Consider the following 19,643-nt stretch of genomic DNA (forward strand, 5'->3'; position numbering starts at 1 on the left):
CGGCAAAGTTGGCGATAACTTGGATACTCAGGAAGAGAGAAAGTCTCCCAGAGGAGCTATACGCGATATACGGAAGTAGACCGAGCGGCCCTTCTTCGTGCAACTGCGATAAAAGTTTTCATGGGGGAAAGCCTTGGGGTATCCACAAGTGAGTCAAAGGTACACCGTAAATCGCTAACGCCTACAGCACAACTTTTTTCTGATAAAAACATCGCGATTAATAGAAATGACATAAATATAAATTCGTACACCGTTACTTTAAAATCTATTAAGCTTTCGTACCCAAATGATAAAACGTTATTTGAGTATATCATAGATTATGATCCCAGCAATTCGTGATTATTGAATCGTACAACCAGGGAAGTTGTTACAGATTTTGAACTAACTAAACTCATGTTCTATGGTGTCTGCGTTATATTAAAAGGAAATCTCTCTCCAAGTAAATGATTGAGAGATACTAAGCCATCTGGTCTTACAGTTCGTCAGAGAAGCATTTCAGCGATTTTCATCAGGCTTACACAAAATACAGGTTGATTCTTGCAGTGAAGGTAACAGCAATCATTCATATTTTATAATGCTATTTACTTACAGAAATACCACCGTTACTGATTTAGAACCGACAGGGTCGCCATCAGACGGCTTGTCCACGTCAAGATACAGTTTTGTTGTAGAGTACATTAGTTTTCACTTTTTATTCTCCCCTGTGGTGAAAATTCTTTGAGGTTCTGGTGCCGTCGAAAATTCCGCGTCATTACTTTGCAATGCTGGCTGCTTGTGTTCATGTCGTAGCGAACATTACTCACACACACCAAAATATTTTACCACGTGGAAGGATTCATGTGTGTTATAAAGTGCTTCATGTCGTCTTCACTACTACATGAACACAAGCACCTTGCATTGCAACTTAATGCCACTGTATTTTCAGTAAAACCACAACAAAAATTTATCTTCACGTGGAAAAGCCATCAGATGATGCACGTGTTGGTTATAAATCGCTAACGGTAATATATATATATATATATATATATATATATATATATATATATATATATATATATATAAGTAGCATTATAAAAAGTGACTGGTTGTTGATATCTTCACTGAAAGAGTCAAGCTGTATTTTGCGCACAGCTACGGTCTCAAAATGACAATTTTCGAAAAAATAGCACCACACAGAATAATTAGAAGCAATTATTATAACCATTCTACCGACTAGCGGATGACACATTGGCATTATTCTATTACGGATTTTCTGTGCGTGGGTATTCTCTCCAAAAGTTTTCAGTGATCTGACATAACATTTAGCACCACGTAAACCACGTCTTTTCCAAGAAATGGACACATTTCAAACTTAGAATTCTATACTCTACAACCTCTTGGAGAAAGAAAGGTTTGCTCAAAATGGTTCAAATGGCTCTAAGTACTATGGGACTTAACAGCTGAGGTCATCAGTCCCCTAGAACTTAGAACTACTTCAACCTAACTAACCTAAGGACATCACACACATCCATGCCCGAGGCAGGATTCGAACCTGCGACCGTAGTGGCCACGCGGTTCCAGACTGAAGTGCCTAGAACCGCTCAGCCACACCGGCCGGCTTATAAAAGAATCAATCATGTTCCCATCTCTTTCTGGTTACCATAATGGAAAGTGATATCACTTCTTTCCACGTCACAGGATAGCCACTTTCGATGTACCAGCACAGGCTGCTTCCTGCCTCTCCATTCTTCACTACACAGAAACGAAGCCGCTTAGGCCTCTCCTCAATCTACTTCTACCATTCTCATTTCTTTCGCCTTACATTGTGATTGATCATTTAAAAACTGCTCTCCTCTAACACTTGTCCACGCCTGATTCGTGACTTCGTAAGCTTATGCAGTTTGTTATTATTTACGTTTCTTATTATGTTTGTTATCATTTGATACCACTGCTAAATAAAATTATATCACCGTAAACAATTCCCAAATTCAAATGTCATTTAAAGAGAAAGATTTAATCTTATTTGCACGAATTGTCTATACAACGTATGAAATCAAAATTAGAGACTGTGCCGCAGGTAACTTACTTACTATATATACTGAGTGTCTGTATATTGTATTAATGTCTCGTGTACATCTATGTTACACAGTGGATTTGTTTAGATATGACTTCATACTGAAGACGCAGTATGATTTACACAAAACAGTACTGACCGAGGACATTATCAATAAATAGAAGCACAACATCCTTTTGCGTAGATTATACCTTTTGCATATTTCAACACAGATATCTTGATTTGCATTTAAACTTTTTTTTTAAATTCTGTTTTGAAATACCTCCACCGCCGCCACTTTCGCGGCTTCCCAGCGCCAGTAGCCCAGGAGGGGGGAAAATCGGACCTCATACAATAACCGCCCAAGATGTGGACATGGGGGCATTCTGCACACACGCAGGGGCTGGACTTGCAGATGGCTCTCTTAAGAATAGCTACCTCGTGAAGAGCCTGGTGGAAAATGAGAAATGTGCCGATAATTCGTGGACCCAGTCAGGACACAAAAGCATCAAGAACGCGTGTATCGAAGCTTGCGAAACTCCTGCACTGTTACACTCTTAACCATTGGGAATAGTTCCGATAACTCACAGACTGCTGCAGGCACAGAGATGGTGCTTAGACACAAAAGCGCCAGGAATACACAAAAAAGGGAGGCGGGTGAAAATATGGAACTGTGAGAGTAGAATCATCCTTCTTAAAAAAATGCTAGACTAATTGTCACCAACGTTGGGAACATGCTCTAAAGTGAACACGTGAGAAAAACGCTAGTTCCTGAGCTACACACCAGCTCACACAAGACAGAAGAATGAGGCATGATCACAAAACGGCGATCAGTCACTCGGCGGCACTGCAAATTTTGTCCTATGTGGCAAGAACAAGAGGACATGAAGGCTCTTCCGTGCATCGCATACTTATTCAACTGACTTTGATTCTGATCCTCGCTCTCATCCGAATGTTTAAACTCATTTTGTAACTTATTATTTTCCTGCTCTATGTCAAATGGACTTCTCAATATGGCCCAGGGCTTGGAAATGAACCACTCCACTAAGCTTAATAATTTTCTTGCTTAACACCGGCTCCCTACTTTGGCTACGCAACACACCGCGAGCAGTTAACGTAAAGACCGTTCTGGAGCCTCGTTGCAAAGGAACGCCTATGAGAATTGCCGACTCGGTGAAGCACAATTACGAGGCGACGCGTCATACCGAGTGTCTGTAGCCGACATCAGCCCACTACAAACGAATAAGAGCATTAGTGTGACGTTTCATTCCCACTTCCTTTGTCTTAAAAGATGTGTGATGTCGACACCGAGTCAAATCAGCCCTGATATTTGTAAATTGTGTGTAAGGTACTTTAACAACAGCAAACATTCCATGTTCTAATACTGTAATTTGTTCCATTCGCATACTACTTACTTAAATCTCATAAACTTTCTGTTACGGCGTAAAGTCAAGCGCCGGCACGCTAGTCGGAAATGAGAGAGCAGAGAGGGCTGTGAAGAAGACGTCAGCCAATTGCACGCTGACAGACCCCTCTCCAGGACGACAACGCGATGGCAGCGGCCTCTATGCGAAGAGGACATAAGCGCTGCGCAGACTGCTCACGGCCTAGATCTACAGCAGCGTCAAGACTAGGCATTTGAAGACCAGCGACTTAGGAATTATATACTGAAGAACATTGTTTATTTTGTCTGTCGCCCTTTGCTTGCGACACATCAGTTTAACACAAAGTATTCTCCTGTACTTTTCTTAATAATACCTCGAAGAAAACGATTTATTGACATATAGTCAGCACGGATTTAGAAAATATCGTTCTTGTGAAACACAACTAGCTCTTTATACTCATGAAGTAATAAGTGCTATCGACAGGGGATGTCAAATTGATTCCATATTTTTAGATTTCCAGAAGGCTTTCGACACAATTCCTCACAAGCATCTTCTAATCAAACTGCGTGCCTACGGAGTATCGCCTCAGTTGTGCGACTGGATTCGTGATTTCCTGTCAGAAAGGTCACAGTTCGTAGTAATAGACGGAAAGTCATCGAGTAAAACAGAAGTAATATCCGGAGTTCCCCAAGGAAGTGTTATAGGCCCTCTATTGTTCCTGATCTATATTAACATAGGATACAATCTGAGTAGCCGTCTTAGACTGTTTGCAGATGATGCTGCCATTTACCGTCTTGTAAAGTCAGCAGATGATCAAAACGACTTGGAAAATGGTTTAGTCAAGATATGTGTATGCTGCGAAAAGTGGCAATTGATCCTGAATAAAGGAAAGTGCGAAGTTATTCACATGAGTACTAAAATCAGTTAAATTTCGATTACACGATAGGTCACACAAATCTGAGGGCTCTAAATTCAACTAAATACTTGGAACGATCACATAGATAATATTGTGGGTAGAGCAAACCAAAGACTGCGATTCATTGTCAGATCACTTAGAAGGTGCAACAGGTCTACCAAAGAGACTGCTTACACTAAGCTTGTCCGCCCTATTCTGGAGTACCGCTGTGCGGTGTGGGATCCGCATCAGGTGGGCCTGACGGATGACATCGAAAAGGTACAAAGAAGGGCAGCTCGTTTTGTATTATCGAGACATAGGGGAGATAGTGTCACAGACATGATACGTGAATTGGAGTGGCAATCATTAAAACAAAGGAATTTTTCGTTGCGACGGGATCTTCTCATGAAATTTCAATCACCAGTTTTCTCCTCCGATTGCGAAAACATTCTGTTGGCACCCACATACATAGGGAGAAATGATCATCACGATAAAATAAGAGAAATCAGGGCTCGCACGGAAAAATTTAAGTGTTCATTTTTCCCGCGTGCCGTTTGAGAGTGGAACGGTAGAGAGACAGCATGAAAGTGGTTCATTGAACCCTCTGCCGGGCACTTTATTGTGAATAGCAGAGTAATCACGTAGATGTAGATTTAGATGTAGAAACTCATTAATACGATTTGCTTGAATTGTTGTATAGCTATTAGAGAAGCCATCTTTGACAACTAGGCTGTTTGCTGTTCCATTTCACTGTGTGATTGCAGTAGTTAGTTATTGGTTCCCATCGTGGAGCGATAACATTAATAATGTGCACGTCAAGTCATGCCAGAGATATGAGTTCTAAATGCACTAGAGTAAGGTTTCAAGTTCGCTGTGATTCCATTGTATGGTCGGCTATTATGAAAGTAAAGTTATTTCGTATGAGGAGCACACTATTAATTGCTGAAGGTATGGTGTTGCGCTACAAGTTATCAACTTCTCATCAAAGTTTATTCCTTCGTCCAACAGTTAAGCACTCATCTGTTATCTCCCTGCAGTTTTCCACGCTATTGGCGGGAATTTACACAATTTTATGAGTTTTTGTTTGTTATGCTACAGACGAGTCCTCTCCATCTACCCGTCCTGAACTGCCTCTGGATCTCATCATCATACTTTGTAATTCATCTGATTCCATCATCTGTTGACATTTCAAATCCTCTGCTGCATAAAAAATAGACTTTGTAATGTACTACAGTCTTCAGGCATAAGCATCCATGGCCACTTCTGCCATATTACTATCTCGACCTTTTCTCGTCTCATGGAATCCAGTAAAGGACTTGGTCTAACTAGCAACCAGTGGCCTTGCCGTAAGTCCCTTTCAACCCCATTTTGTTCTTATTATGGCCATAAACTCATCTTTATCTTAGTCTGTCCTCTGCTCAGTTTCTTTACTTCTTAGTTTTTTCTACTAATTCCCAATCTGCGTCTCTCCATTGCTCTGAGATCATCCTTTAGTTTTCCAAATGTATCGCTTCTAAACCTTCCTGCCATAAATTAAAACCTGTAATAAGCACTAACTGTAGAGGCTACAGTACATCCTCACCGGAAGCCTTATTTCAAAAAAATTGCCTAGTTGACCAGGAGTACTCGAGTACCTCCTCTTCTATTTCTTCTGCTGTCCGTCAGTCATTATGTATAAGTACCCTGACTACAAGTCATCAAATATCTCTAAGGCTTTTGTTTCTTTGTATAACATTCTTACATATTCACAATATATTATTTTATTTTTATTGCAATTGCTTTCCAGACCTGCATTGATACTGCTCAATGACGTGTTTTCTAACCGTTGTTAAAGTTTAGCTGCGACAGATTCAATCTGGTCAAATTAGCAAAACGCTGGTGGGTGAGCTATGTTTTATTAGCTTGTGTTCCATGTTTGTTTCGGTAATTTAGATATCTGATGACTTCTCTAAGCTCTACTGAGAATAGTTTTCATGCTATGGAGTCTGTTTGGCCAACCAGTCTTTCAATTCCGAGTATCTCAATAGATAAAGTCCAAGAGACGGTGTAGCACTGACGTATCTGTTCATCAGAATACTAACATAATCAGTTCCCTGTTTCTATGGTGCTGTTGGTACATATTTCGCTGAAATGGCGTACAAAGAAGATCTATCAAAAACTATGACTTCCAGACAAATAGGTAATTCGTTCATTTTGCTCTGTTCTATAGCATCTTCCTCTACTTACAAATGGTCCACTGTGGGACTTCCACTTCCAAAGCCACCCTGATCTTTTATTTGATGAAACTCCAAAGTATTTTTGTTTTAGAGTGTTAAGTTTGTGGTGTCACCGCCAGACACCACACTTGCTAGGTGGTAGCTTTAAATCGGCCGCGGTCCATTAGTACATGTCGGACCCGCGTGTCGCCACTGTCAGTAATTGCAGACCGAGCGCTGCCATACGGCAGGTCTAGAGAGACTTACTAGCACTCGCCCCAGTTGTACAGCCGACGTTACTAGGAAAGGTTCACTGAGAATTACGCTCTCATTTGCCGAGACGATAGTTAGCATAGCCTTCAGGTAAGTCAACTGCTACGACCTAGCAAGGCGCCATTTCTCCTTTGCTATGTATCTAATGAAGCATGTACAGTAACAAGACGAATGTTCACCAATTATGGATTAAAGTTAAGTATTCCAGAAGCTACGTACTTTTCTTTATAGCATTCATTACGTATCCTGTTTCAGACCTCACGCCAGCCTGCGCGAGTTTATAGCGTGCATTTCGGCTTCCTCAAACAACACGGTGTTGACACTTCTGCCGACACTTCAAAGTTTGGAACAAGATGGTGGCGCAATGTAAATGTTGTGGTACGTATGTGGAAGTTGTGGAGTGACGTTTAATAGAAATGCAAATAAAGTCATCAGAAATTTAAAAAAAAAGGGGCAATTCCGTCCATGAGAGGAGAGGAGAAATACCACAGACCTACACCTAATTAAGAGTCACATAATAGTTGTTGCTTTTCCCCTAGCTAATTTCCATAAGTTTCCAGGTACCAGGCTGTGTGAAACAATGAAAACGGAGAAGCAGGGTCAGAAACAATCTTTATATAAATGACAAAAGCGAAACAAATCATACGCATTCTCCAGAAATGTGACAGACTTGGGTCACTGTGAATAACATAGATTCACAGAGGTGACAAAAGTCATGGGATATCTCCTAATATCGAGTCGGACCTCCTTTCGGCTGGTGTTATGCAGGAACTCGACGTAGAACGGACTCGAAAAGTCGTCGGAAGTCTCCTACAGAAATACCTAGCCGTTCTGCCTCTAGCCTATAACCGTCCATAATTGCGAAGGTGTTGCCGGTGCAGAAATTTGTACGTGAACTCACCTGTCCATTATCTCCCATAAATATTCGATGGAATTAAATATCGGGCGATCTTGGGGGCCAAATCATTCACCCTAAGTGTCCAGAATGTTCTTCGAACCGATCGCGAGCAATTGGGACCTGGTGACACATAGTACATTGCCATCGTTAAAAATTCCATCATTGTTTGGGGACGTGAACTCCATGAAAGGCTGAAAATGGTCTCTAAGTAGCCGGACATAAGCATTTTCAGTCAATGATCGGTAACATCTAAAGACAACCCACGCCATTATGGGGCCACCACCAGCTTGCACAGTGCCTTTTTGACAACTTGGTTCCATGGTTTCGTGGGGTCTGTGCCACACTCGAACCCTACCATCACCTCTTACCAACTGGTCAGGACTCACCTGACAGGGCCACGGTTTGCCAGTCGTCTATGGTGCAACAGATACGGTCACGAGTACCAACAGAGGCGCTGCAGGCGATGTCGTGTAGTTGACGAAGGCACTCGCGTCGCTCGTCTGCTGCCGTTGCCCGTTAACACCTGATTTTGCCGCACTGTCCTAACGGATACTTCCGTCGTACGTCCATCTTTGATTTCTATGGTTATTTCACGGAGTGTTGTTTCTCTCTCAGCACCGACAACTCTACACAACACTGTTTCTCTCGGTCGTTAAATGAAGACCGTCGGGCCTTCGCGTTGTCTGTGGGAAGAGATAATGCCTGAAATTTGGTATTCTCGACACATTCTTGACACTGTCGATCTTGTACTTGTGAATGCCCTAACGGTTTCTGAAATGAAATGTCGCATGCGTCTAGCTCCCACTACCATTTCGCGTTCAGTCTGTTGATTCGCGTCGTGCGGCTATAATTACGTCGGAAACATTTTTTACGTGAATCACCCGTGTAGAGATGATATACAGGCCAATGCACTGTCCTATTGTATACTGCGTACGCGATACAACCCCATCTGTATATGTTCATATCGTTAACACATGATTTTAGCAGTTCAGTGTATTCCTCAGCGCTGTAGGGCCCATGTGCCACCACTTGGTTTTGCGCCCTAAAACAAAACTCAATGCTGTAGAAACTTTTAGAGGTTTGCCAGTTTTTCAGTTTTTTCTTAAATAAACCGTACGTTTTTGTACTGTCTATTTCTTCAGGCGATGCACTGAACATTAGTTTACGGTTATGGGGCCTTAGTAAGTACTTCTCTACGAAAACTGGTTTCGTAGTTGTGATATGGGCTGTTTAATGCGGGAATTTTTTTTCATGATTTAAGGTAAGAAACACTTTCGTTCACAATCCAGGGCCAGCAGAAATTTTCAGCTCTTGAAAAGCGCTCCTACATGACAGTTTATCCGTCATCGCTTCCATTGTTATTAAATAAGCATTTGATTTTAATTGAGATTTTTGTTAAGTGATTAACTTTTCAGAATATGACACCACTACTAATAGGCTGTGGAAATTCGCGTAGTTAGCACTGAGTACTATTTCAATGTTACATCATTTCCTAAGTATTTTAAAGTCATAACAATATTTAATCAACTTATTTTTCAGTATTTTCCCATGTTCTCCCATCTTAAATGACAAATCAACCCTCAAGAAACTGCCGGTAAGATGTTTACCCATTGCTAAAAACCAGTAATTCTAGGATTATATTACTTCTCGCTTTTACTAACGTATCTATCAAGTTCATCCGTACCATTTTCTTCAGTTTACCAGAATGTTATGGGCTCCAAAAGATCTTTCTGCTTATTATGTCGTCGCAGAAAACTTTTGTTACAAATATGAATGCTATTATCATATGCGAACAACACGAAGACCATTTCTGCAAATGGTGTGGATAATCATGGGATCGTAGCTGATATATAACTAAACTGCAAACTCCATTCAATTCAGCACTGAAATAGTCACATAACTAATAAAAAAATTACAGAAATTTACTTATAAAACACAATGTACACATTCTTTTCCGTACCCCAGCGTCTGGTTTAGTGGAGGCAGTTTCCTCTCAGCACTGCAGCCCGGACAGCACGCAATCTTTTTATTCCGGTGTATCTGCCACTGTCGCCTGTGCTCCGCATTTTTGATGAGTCGCTGCTTTTCCGATCACTTTTGTGACACTTTCTTCATTTTGTTTCCACTATGTTTGAAATTTCCCAACTAGATCGAATAACGAACAACTGCCGTCGAAGCCGGCCGCTACCCGTCGTTTTGCACCAGGAATGCGCTGTCACACGTCATCTGGTCCATCCGTCTATTCCGTCCGTCATCTTCCATTATTTACAACGTCAGCGCGCTATAGAGTGGCTGCCACACGGCGTTTCACATTTCACTCAGCAGTTCGTTGAACGACCGCTCCACTACTACCCGTCTTTTGCCCGCCGTATTAAAATCACTTCCTATTCTCATATCCACAAGGCAACTGCCGTATTCAACTCTCTGTGTGTTCGCCTTTCAGTGTTGTTTCGATATGTTCTCCTTTTTATCTTTACCTGAAGAGGTAGTTGAACTACTTTTTTATTTTATATAATATCTGGTCAGAAAAATAGCATCATTACCAATTTATAGTTCTTACCGAGCTATCATTAGATGATCCTTTCAAAAGAAAATAATAGTAGATAGTGAAATACTAGTGAATTCAAACTGCAATTAAAAATAACTTCTGCACAGAGCTACACACCGATTCTGGGCAGAACTTCGTCATTCCCTACTTTATTAATGCACCTGATTTTCAACATTCTTCTGTAGAACCACACCAGTAATGCTTCTGTTCTCTTCTTTTCCGGTTTTCTCACACTCCATACTTCACTACCATATAATGATGTGTTCCAAATGTACATTCTCAGAAATTTCTTCTTCAAATTAGGGCCTATGTTTGATACTAGCTGACTTCTCTCGGCCAGGAATGGCCTTTTTGACAGTGTCACTTTGCTTTTTATGTCCTCTTTGCTCCGACCCTCATGGGTTAATTTACTGCCTAGGTAGCAGAATTCATTAAGTTCAGCTACTTCTTGACCATCAATTCGAATATTAAGTTTTTCTCTGTCCTCATTTCTGCTACCTCGCATAACTTTCGTCTTTCTTCGATTTACTGCAAATCCATATTCTGTACTCATTAGAATGTTCATTTAATTCAGCGGATCCTGTAATTCTTCTTCACTTTCACGGAGCACAGCAGTGTCATCAGCGAATCTTATCATTGATATTCTCTCGCCTTGAATTTTAATCCCACTCCTGAACCTTTCTTTTAGTTCCGTATTAGCTTCTTCGATGTGTAGATTGAACAGTAGGGGCGAAAGACTACATCCCTGTCTTACATCCTTTTTGCTCTTAGGACTTCGTTCTTGGTCTGCCACTCTTATTTTCGCTCTTGACTCTTGTACATGTATGTTGTCTATCCCTATAGCTTACCCTATTTTCTTCAGGATTTCGAACATGTTGCACCACTTTACATTGCCGAACACTTTTTCCAGACCGACAAATCCTATAAATGTGTATTGATTTTTCACTAGCCAAACTGAGAGCCATCAAACGCATTCTCAATTTTCATGCCCATGTTGGAGCTGCTTCTGAAATAAAGCAACTATTGATTGTCAAGTGATTTGAAGTTGCTAATTGCCAGCTGTTGTGGCCGAGCGGTTCTAGACGCTTGAGTCTGGCACCGTGCGACCGCTACGGTCGCAGGTTCGAATCCTGCCTCGGGCATGGATGTGTGTGATGTCTTTGAGTTAGTTAAGTTCAAGTAGTTTAAAGTTATAGGGGACTGATGACCTCAGATGTTAAGTCTCATAGTGTTCAGAGCCATTTGAATCATTTTTGAAGTTGCTAATTGGTCAACCCATCTGAAGTTCTGTTAAGACCACAACTGAGCTGCTGATTCAGGTCTAATATGAAATCCAGCTGAAATTCACAAACCTGCAGTCAATTCACATACGATAGACATGGAAATATCTTATAGTAAGAGTTACAGAATTGGTTCCCTCCGAGAACTCTTTAAATATATACTTTTACAGTTACAAAACCTGTTAACTTAATGTTGTGAAAAAAGAAAATTATTTGAAAAATTCTCTCCGATTTAACAACGTTTTTCCATTGGTTGAAAATTCTAACGGGATTTTAGCACCATTATTAAAATTAAACATAATGTAAAGTATCAGTATTGGTGCAAAAATATTATAAAGAAAGTTTCGAGTTTAATGTGCAGGATAAGCTAACTGTCGCAGCATGATTTATTTATTTGATTATAATTACCGTAGTTGCTTATATAGCTTACTCATTTTTACACGGTACAGATTAAGTTGTCATGGTTTCAACAAAAAGTTCTTACTAAGTTAATTTCCGGTCTCTTATTCGAGAATGCGACGAACAGTTCTGCAGGTGCTGAGCACAACTACCTCCTGCAAAATTATTATTACTATTTTAACTTAATTTTATCCGTTGTTGACAGTGTTTCACACGTGACTGTATTACTTCCGTAAAATGAAGAACGACCGCCTTCAGTCAGAATCGGGAATTAATTTAGATGCACGATGTATTCCGAGCCCTGGGGGCTCATCTTCAGGTATTTTGACATTATAAATAGTTTTTCCCCAAAGTAAGGTTAATCATGGTCCTGGTATTTAAGAACAAATGGTATATTACAAAGTGGCACATTGTGAATATAAGTTTATAAAACAAAGACAAATCGAAAAATAACTTATTTTTCCAGCAGTGGATACCTGGTTACCAAGCACACTGTGAGCTGTACCCACTACTGGAAACAGTGAGTAATTTTTCGATTTTTCTTCGTTGTGTAAACATGTAGTCACAATGTGCCATTTTGTAATATACCAATAAAATCTTAACTGAACCTGAATTAACTTAAATGTCGGAAAAAATTGGTGTAAATGCCAAAAAACATTAAGATGATCTCCCAGCGATTAAAGTGCATAATGCATTATAAAAAAATAATCACGATTGTGAATGAAGGCGGTTGTTTATTGTCATTACTTTTACGCAAAGTGGTGCAAAAGGAATACATGACAAACAATGTTGTCAAAACGTTGTAGCTTCATTGATCTGCAAAATTAGAAATATCACACCAATTTACAGTTACTGAGATTACCACCTATCTGTGGAAGATAATACTGACGAGTCAAAGCATATAACCAATACTCACCGCGACATTGAATGCCGTCTGGTGCGTGTTGCGGCCATCTGACGCGGTAAGGAAACTACAGGGCTACTATAAATGGTTAATTCGTTCCTTCATGTATACCTAAAGGAATAAGTCACAAGGCATTACAGGTAGGTCAGGCGACCTGGGGCGTCGGGGAAACAGAGCAACGTTATCATCGCCATTAAGCCCATTCTAGGGATGCGGAAGTTCGTCGATTAGGTAGCGACAAACATCGATGCTCCAGGCGAGTGTGTGTGTGGGGGGGGGGGGGGGGGGGAGGGGAGGGTACACCGTCTTGTTGGAAGATGAAAACTTGGAACCAGTAGTCTGTTGCAGAAATAACAACGAATGGAACATATAAAGGTAAGGGGTAACCAGCACAATCTACTCTCAAACGAAAAACGACCAACTCTTTGGTGACATTGCACAAAGAGCATTAACCATCGACGAATCTCGTTCATGCGCCACAATTCGTGACGATTTTAAGTGCCCCATTCTCTCACACTGAGGAAATTGTGACCATTAACCTTCCCACATAAGTAGAAGATTGCTTCGTCACTGGATAACAGCTTGGAGATGAGATGTTCATCCTCAAGCACTTCCTGCATTGCGATTCAAAATTGAAGATGCCAATTATAAATTTCCGTTTTTAACTGTCGTGCGAACTATAGAGAGCGCAGTTTTAAATGTAACCGATCGGAAATCTTACAGACAGTTTGCTATGGTAGTCCAAGTTCGTGGCTTGCGCGACCCATACCTTTTTTGGACTGCATTCGAAACGTATCCTCAATTTCTTCACAGCTGTATCCGGTGCACCTGGGCGACAGGTACTTTTGGGTGTATATAGGTAACCAGCGTTCTTAATTGTTGACACCAACGTACAATACTCCTTTTAAGTGGCGATTCTTCTCTACAATTGGTTATTAATTCACAATGCACTAAACTAACACATAAACATCTGGCATATTCCAACACAAACACTTTTCTTGTTTTGTCGCTATGTAGTCAGAGTAGATAGATATGAGATGTGATGTATACGTACAGACAAACTGACTATTAAAATTTCAGGAAATGTGGATGGTTCATTCGGGAGAAGGAGAGTCACAAATTGAGAAAGTCAGGAACACAATGGTCCACCTCTGGCCGGTATGCTAACAGTAATTCGGCTTGACAGTGACTGATGCAGCTGATGGATGTCCTCCTAAGGGATATCGTGCCAAATTCTGTCCAACTGGCGCGTTAGATTGTCAAAATCCCAACGTGGTAGGAGGGCCCTGCCCATAATGTTCAAAAAGTTCTCAATTTGGGAGAGACTTACCACTAAAGACATTTCTACTGCACTTGATGAGATTCCAGGTCGAAGGCATGTCTGGAGACGCCACAGACAGCAGCGTGATACCAACCGACTGTCGCCCACACCACTGCCCGACAACCAAGGGTGATGATCTGGGGCGCCATTTCTTTTCACAGCAAGACTCAATCGGTTGTTATGCTCGGCGCCCTTACAACACAGAGGTACGTCGAGGATATTTATGCCCCGTTTTGTTGCCCTTCATGACGAGCCATCCTGGTCGTACATTTCAGCAAGATTATGCCCGCCCTTACACGGCGAGTGTTCCTACTGCTTGTCTTCGTGTTTACGAAACCCTACATTGGACAGCAAGGCCACCGGATCTACCCCCCGTTCAGAATGTTTGGAGCATTATGAGCAGGGCCCTCCAACCAGCTCTGGATTTTGAAGACTTAATGCACCAGACGGGGAGAATTTGGCACGATATCGAGGAAGAGGACGTCTAACAACTATCAATCAATGCCAAGCAGAATTACTGCTTGACTAAGATGCACGAGTGGACCAATGCGTTACTGACTTGCTCAATTTGTGAAGCACTTTCTCTCGGATAAATCATCCATTTTTTTATGAAACTGCAGTCATTTGTTTGTCTTTACACGTACATCACATTTACTGATTTAAATCTCACTCCTTATTCGCTTGTCTAGCCCCATGTGTTCATCCTCAGTTATTGGTGTGGCTAAGGACCTGTTAGCAAATAGGTTCCTGCACGTAGAGAAACGGTATTTCCTCCACCTCTGACTGATCAGTTTCTCTGGGTTTAACACAGTGCGTCCAATGGGTGGTTTGGCACTACGAGGCTGTGGTTCTACACAAACCAACGACTAATCTGGAACGGTTCAAACTCACTCATTTCCTTCCAATTAAATATAAATGACCTCAGCGAAAAGTTGAGAAGGAAAATGGACTGTAGTAGGAAAAAAATAAATAAACATGGAAGACTTTGCTTTTCTCAGAGGCTAAGTGCTGATGTGGAAACAAAACAAAGAAATATACACTACTGGCCATTAAAATTGCTACACCAAGAAGAAATGTGGATGATAAACGGGTGTTCATTGGACAAATATATTATACTAGAACTGAGATGTGATTACATTTTTACGCAGTTTGGGTGCATGGATCCTGAGAAATCAGTACCCAGAACAACCACCTCTGGCCGTAATAACGGCCTTGATACGCCTGGGCATTGAGTCAAACAGAGCTTGGATGGCGTGGACAGGTACAGCTCCCCATGCAGCTTCAACACGATACATGCGGTCGTGCATTATCCTGCTGAAATGTAGGGTTTCGCAGGGATCGAATGAAGGGAGAGCCACGGGACGTAACACATCTGAAATGTAGCGTCCACTGTTCAAAGTGCCGTCAATGAGAACAAGAGATGACTGAGACGTGTAATCAATGGCACCCCATACCATCACGCCGGGTGATACGCCAGTATGGCGATGACGAATACACGCTTCCAATGTGCGTTCACCGCGATGTCGCCAAACACGGATGCGACCATCATGATGCTGTAAACAGAACCTGAACTCATCCAAAAAAATGACGTTTTGCCATTCGTTCACCCATGTTCGTCGTTGAGTACACCATCGCAGGCAATCCTGTCTGTGATGCAGCGTCAAGGGTAACCGCAGCCATGGTCTCCGAGCTGATAGTCCATGCTTCTGCAAACGTCGTCGAACTGTTCGTGCAGATGGTTGTTGTCTTGCAAACGTCCCCATGTGTTGACTCAGGGATTGAGACGTGGCTGCACGATCCGTTACAGCCATGCGGATAAGATTCCTATCATCTGGACTGCTAGTGATAGGAGTCCGTTGGGATCCAGCACGGTGTTCCGTATTACCCTCCTGAACCCACCGATTCCGTATTCTGCTAACAGTCATTGGATCTCGACCAACGCGAGCAGCAATGTCGCGATTCGACAAACCGCAATCGCGATGGGCTACAATCCGACCTTTATCAAAGTCGGAGACGTGATGGTACGCATTTCTCCTCCTTACATGAGGCATCACAACAACGTTTCACCAGGCAACGCCGGTCGACTGCTGTTTGTGTATGAGAAATCGGTTGGAAACTTTCCTCATGTCAGCACGTTGTAGGTGTCGCCACCGGCGCCAACCTTGTGTGAAAGCTCTGAAAAGCTAATCATTTGCATATCACAGCATCTTCTTCCTGTCGGTTACATTTCGCGTCTGTAGCACGTCGTCTAAGTAGTGCAGCAATTTTAATGGCCAGTAGTGTATTTAAAAGCAAGAGAGGTAGTAGCCACTGGCAGCATGACGATTGCGATAATTTCTTCCTTTTTTGAGTCATCAGTGTACTCACTGCATTAATGGGGTCCGCCAAGAATTGCTCACCTGTGTCAATCTTTTCAAGAGTAGCTATTGGAGCCTATGTTCTCAGTTATTTGCTGGATGTATTCCAATCTCAGTCTTCGTCTGCAGCTCCCTCAAGTACCACGGAAGCTATTCTCCGATGCCTGACACATGTCCTTTCATCCGGTCCCTTCTTCTTGTCACTATTTTCCATCTATTCGTTTCCTCGCGGTTCTGTGGAGAATCTCGTCATTCCTTACCTTAACAGTCCACATAATTTTCAGCATTACTCTATAACACTACCTCTCAAATGCTTCGATTCTCTTCTCTTCCTGTTTTACCACAGTCCATGTTTCATTACCGTATAATGCTGTAGCCAAAACATATGTTCTTGAAAATTTCTTCCTATGTTTAAGACTTACGTTTGATACGAGTAGAGCTCTCGTGATCAGGAAGCTCTTTTTCCAGTGATAGTCTGGTTTTTATGTCCTCCTTCCTCTGTACATCACGGGTTATTTTATTGCCTAGGTAGCAGGATTGCTTAACTTCGTCTACCTCGTGACCCCCAATTCGGATGTTAAGTTTCTAGACGTCTCCATTTCTGATACTTCTTACTACTTTCGCCTTTCTTTGATTTATTCTCAGTTATATACCGTACTCATAAGACTGTTCATTCCTTTCAGTAGGACCTATAGATATTCTTCACTTCCATTGAGGATAGCAATGTCATCAGCGAATATCTAACACACGGAGTTTAATTACATGCCAAGTGTCCTTCTATGTATGTAAAAGGCAATTTCCCGACTGACTCACTGACTGACTGACACAAACCGCTAAGGACAGAAAATTGAAATTTGCAGATGGTGTTGATCTTATACTGCAGGTCTTGTTTAAGGAGGGCTTTTAGATATTCCCTCCCCAAGGCTGATGACAGTTCTTTTCATTCTTTTCTACCTATATCGCTATCAAGGTAATTTTGAAACTACATCTACGGAAATTGGTATTTGGTTACTCGGTCAGAAATAGAAACAAAAAAGAGAACAAAACGTGTTTCAGCATTTTTGGATATTCAGCCATTAACGAGGGTAAAATACTGTTTTCGAAAGAAAATTATTATTAAAGAACTACTAAAGCATTTTAAAAGCTACATACATAAAAACTGGTATTTGACTTGTCGGTTGGAAATAAAGGAACACGTTTTTTCACAGTTTCTGGAAATTCGACCCATAAGAGATGACATAGGGGATGACTTTTTTTTAGAAATTGTTTCATTGTATTAAAAAACGTTTTGATGCTAAATCTATGAAAATCGGTGTATAGAAATATGTGGTGAATGAACTTTTCTACGGAAATACCACAAGAACGCAAAAGGCGTGTTTATCAAAAACGTTGGAATCGCTTTTTGCTCAGAACTGCATTCGGAAAAGACCAGATACCATCGCCTTAATTAGTGTAAATAATCCAGAAGGTGTTACAGTTTGTAAGCAACATAAAAATTCGATTGAAGGAAAACAAAAAACTCCTGCTGACCATAGAGCCCATGCAGGTGAAACAGCGGGTGCTAAGATAGTTTCAGAGGTAATTTAGCAAAAGTGGAGACAGAAAATGCTAACAATAAAAACACAAGGATTTATATATGCAAAAGAGTTTATAAAATACAAACGAGAAGGTAAAGAAAAACAAACGAACGAGCAGGACTGCTATAAATGATTCATTCGTTTACAGTCATATATTTGACAAAGTACGCACTAAGATTAAAAAGGAAAAGACACTTGATAATGTTAACGAATAAGGTAAAACTAATTTCTTGGTAAGTAAATCTCAAGAGGACTAAACATAATTCCGTACTTCGTAACTACGTTTTCGACAGATCGCTGAAACCCCCCCAAAACAAAATTAATTTGGTGAGAATTTTGAGTATACCACCATTATAAGGAAGATGGACTGCGTGTAAGTGAAATTAATGGAATCACAGAAACTACTACATTGGTCATGAAGTTATTGCCCTAGATTTGTCGGTAGAAGAGATGGCTGATAAAGGTTGTCAGACGCCTATGAAAATATGATATATTAATAAGTTTATTTTGTGATACGTACACCTGATAACTGAGATACAAGTAACTTTGAAGGGCTGTACGTACCTCTGTAGTATTGACTTATATACAGTGAGAGTAATGTTATTGACAGGAACAAACAGTCTTGAATGCTGATACTTATCTGGTAGATCACTGGTAGCCAAAAATACTTAATAGCGTCATGCTACATCGACGTAATTTCCAGATTGCAATCTTCCGTACTAAGGTTGTTAAGTCTTTAGACTCACTGAATGCGTCTGCTTAAAACCGGTGCACCAGCCAAACAGGGTCACTGACACTGAGGTCATCTCTCTGTGGTAGGCGTGAAGCCCCTCATCGAAGACAAAGGGCGACGAAAGAGCGAGCTCGCCAGGCGACGTCCTGTGGATGTAAATTTGCCGTTTCCTGTGTAGCTGCGAGTGGAACGGAGTCGACGAAAATCCCATTGATACCGCAGTCCCTATGTTCTATATGCCCATCGAGTAACCATTAAACTTCTACTGCCGTTATTTATTATTGTGCATCAGAAGTAGATCTGTTAACAGCTATTCTGTTGAGATAATTATGTGGTGGTTTATTTAATCAACCTGACTGGCACAAAGGAAGACCAATATAATGCGCACGAGCGAGACTAGACTACGAGAGACGGGTGTATAAGGACAACCATGCTCAAAATTAGTATGAGATAGCATTCAAGTTATCATGTTGTGAGATGTACCCGCCCTCATCGAAAACATCAGGCATAAAGGTATGCAGATTGTTTTCAATAATGTTCACGTAGTACGCAGAAGTCTTGGTGTCTTAATTTGCCATCACACGTTCCATGACAAATCAAGTTAATTCATCTGATAGATCAGTACTATGTATGATGCATGTTTCGGCCAGATGTTAGTGTGGATGACGTATCCGGAAACAACCAATGACCTGATGTAACAAGAAATTTGATTCAACCCATCAGCCTACAGCATTCCATCGATTTACCATCCAATTTGGAAGAGCAGGTGTCCGATAAATCATAGATGACACGGTCGTTGGTTCAAACTGCGAATAATTAGGGTGCCCAAAATCTAGTAATGTGCTC

The sequence above is a fragment of the Schistocerca nitens genome, chromosome 7, assembly GCF_023898315.1.
Source record: "Schistocerca nitens isolate TAMUIC-IGC-003100 chromosome 7, iqSchNite1.1, whole genome shotgun sequence".
Taxonomy (NCBI): domain Eukaryota; kingdom Metazoa; phylum Arthropoda; class Insecta; order Orthoptera; family Acrididae; genus Schistocerca; species Schistocerca nitens.